This window comes from Lagenorhynchus albirostris, chromosome 1 (genome assembly GCF_949774975.1).
Source record: "Lagenorhynchus albirostris chromosome 1, mLagAlb1.1, whole genome shotgun sequence".
Lineage (NCBI taxonomy): Eukaryota > Metazoa > Chordata > Mammalia > Artiodactyla > Delphinidae > Lagenorhynchus > Lagenorhynchus albirostris.
The window spans coordinates 148638315-148641508 of record NC_083095.1 but is presented as its reverse complement, the minus strand read 5'-3'; the positions used below and the strand labels follow the sequence as shown (position 1 = coordinate 148641508).

At 45.6% G+C, this 3194-nt stretch overlaps 1 pseudogene; it reads right to left on the bottom strand.

The window, feature by feature from the left end:
* Positions 1-637: 637 nt before the first annotated feature.
* LOC132532252 (kidney mitochondrial carrier protein 1-like) lies at positions 638-2496 on the bottom strand (annotated as a pseudogene).
* Positions 2497-3194: the final 698 nt, after the last annotated feature.

Sequence of the window (3194 nt, the reverse complement as noted above, 5' to 3'; positions counted from 1 at the left end):
AAACCAGTGAGTTATATCCCGTCAACATGGTGTACATCTAAAATAAAATGTGGTGAGATTGAAAATAAAATAACGAACTAAGATTGAATAGGCAACACAGATTCAAAGAAGGCAGGGCTGGCAGTGTTACTTCCAAAAAAGTGATCTTCAAAGCAAAAAGCATTAAATGGAAAACAGGGAGTCATTTTATATGGATAAGTTGTATGTTCTACAATGCATGTTCTTTTTTGGGGGGGCGGGCTCTCAGAATCACTTTTTTTTTTTTTTAGAATCACTTTTTATTTTGAAAATAATAAGATGAAAAAGAAGAATGATATCCTGTCTTTAGAAGAAGAGAAGGAAGACATTGTATACCTCTTATCAGACTTCATAAATAGGTACACACACACACAAAAATCACCTTTTGAATTTCAAGCAAGTATTTTCATTGCAAACTGATTAGGAAGTCCCAGACAGGAAATATTTTGACAAATGTGACCAGAACTAAAGTAAAACCCGGGAAATCTGGAAAAATCAACTCTTTGATCCACTTGCAACATTTTGCTACAGAAAATGTAATAAAACCCTAACCTCTTTCTTTCACAAGCCTTTTAACAAAGGATCTCACTCAGGGGAAGCCCATGATAAAATGACTCTCTTCCATATACACGGACCATTTATTCTGGGATGATGGCTGTATGACAGCATGATGTAAACACACTAATCCTACGAGTCAAGTAGTAGCAGCTACTATCTTCTTCACCTGACCCTCAGTATCAATAGATGTTATTATCCCCATTTTACAGATTGGGAAATAGAAACTTTGCTAAAATCACAGAGCAAATTACAAACATTACTTAAGACAGAACCCAAGTAGCTTAAAAACACCTCCCACCAGCACAGACTTTGCCACCTTCCAGGCCAACCTATCACACCATCATGAGTTTAGATATTAATGCTTTGTAACAATTCCTCACAAAGGTCGAGTGGTCAAGGCTTAAAAATCACTTATTATAAGTGAAAGATCCTGTCAAAATTGGAAATTAGAAAGCAGTGCAATATTCCAGGGATCTATATCCTGCACTGTTTATACCTGGGGTATACCAGGTCTCCATGTGTGAATTTCTTCAGCAGACATGAAGCCAAAGCCCCCCGAGAAGGTCAGGAACAATAACACCCTCTTGGAGGCTCTATTCATTCCATGGTTCTGAAGAGCTTCTTTCGAACAGTCTGGGAGTCTCAGCTACGAGCTGAGATGCATCAGGAGTTATTCTCCTCTGAGGGAATCAGTCCACAGTTTCTGATCTTCATGCAAGTTTTCTTTAGCAAGAAACATGCATTTCATGTTATCTTTGATGTCGAAGGGTACTTGAATGGTAAGGACTAGTGTTTGGATGTTACAGTCTATGCCATTAAACATTTGGTGCAGAGCGTCCGATGCCAGGACACAGCAATCCGAGCTAACCCAGGCTTCACCTGTTGCTCACACCTCAGAATCTGTGGCGGGCCAAGCAGTGAGAAGCAGTGGGAAAGACAGGAAGCTTCGCTATTTCAGACGTGAGCGTTTTCAGCGGGATGTCTCATGCAGTCTTGACTTGTCCAATTCCTTCAACTGCTCATATGTCACAAAGAAAATAATATTCCAAGGACCAAGTCTCAACCAATTTGGCCAAAACCCTTTATATAGAGCAAAAAACCCGTCATTCTTCCATGTCTGTAACAAACAATCCAGGAAACCTGTGTAGCCAGGGCATCTGCCATCTCAAAGGACTCTGATTCATCATACTTGTTCTCACCACATCGACAGGGTTTGAGGCCAGGGCCCCCGCCAGCCCACAGGTGAAGCCTGAGAGGAAATGGGTATACACAGTGTCTCCCATCAAGCCCGAGAGAATGAGATGCTTCTTGGTGAGGTCGTAGACGGGCAGCTCCACACCAACAACAATAGCGGCCCTCTGAGCAGTAAGGGACACGCCCGTCCAAAGTCCTCTTGTTCCCTCTTGCTGGTAAATGTGAATGAAGTTGCCTATCATTCCTCCTTGAAGGGTGCTATTTTGTGCTTGCATCCGAATTTTCAAAACATCAGTTGGATTAGCAATGGTTGAGGATATGACTCCAGAGAGAATTCCACAGACGACATTTATCAGAAGGGTTTCATCTTCCGGCGCTCGACAAATAACCACTTCAAGCTCTGGTAGACGCCTATCGTGATGGTGCCGTAGGAAGCCTGGCGCGATATCGCAGGAGCAATCCCTGAATACAGTGCTTTCAGGCCTTCCTCTCTGCCTATCCTCACTAACGCATGCAGCATTCCTCGATACCTGATTTCTTTAACGTTTGCATCATTCTTCTGGCCTTGAATCTGGAGCCGTGTCTTGGTTAAATCAATTGGAAAAGTACCGCACTCCGCTGTGATGGAGGCCAGGCCTCCGTACACGAAGGGCTTCCAGTTCAGGGCTGACACGCTCACCGCTGTCCCTTCTCCTTTGTTCACAGACGCATAGCCTCCAACAGGGGTTTTCCGGACCAGGGTTCAATCCCTGGTCCCCTGGTCGAGGAACTAAGATCCCGCAATCCGCGCGGTACAGCAGGTGGCAGCGGCCCTGCACCCTCCTACTCCCCAGGCGCAGCAGCAGCCGGCTCCAGCGGCCGCGCGGGATCTGGAGGAAAGCCATGTTCTTTTTCTTTCTTTCTTTCTTTTTTTTTTTTTTTTTTTGTGCAGTACGCGGGCCTCTCACTGTTGTGGCCTCTCCCGTTGCGGAGCACAGGCTCCGGACGCGCAGGCTCAGTGGCCATGGCTCACGGGCCCAGCCGCTCCGTGGCATGTGGGATCTTCCCGGACCGGGGCACGAACCTGCGTCCCCTGCATCGGCAGGGGGACTCTCAACCACTGCGCCACCAGGGAAGCCCCATGTTCTTTTTGAGTGTGGACAATGTCTCGGTTAGTATTCTAGGCACTTGTCATGCATTATTTCTCAGCAGTCCTTAGGGGTATGTGTTGTTATTTTCGTCCCCATTTCAGAGGAAGGGAGGTTGAGGTTTAGAGAATCTCAAGTAATCAGGGGTCGAGGAAGAATCTGAACTCAGAGGTTGATGCTTTTCCCCCACACACCCTGCTTCATGCACCCAACAGCACAACAGAATCAGGGCTGGCTGTGTTACTTCCAATCAGATGTTCAATCTAATGTTGTTTACACTAGAAGAGGTTAATGGTA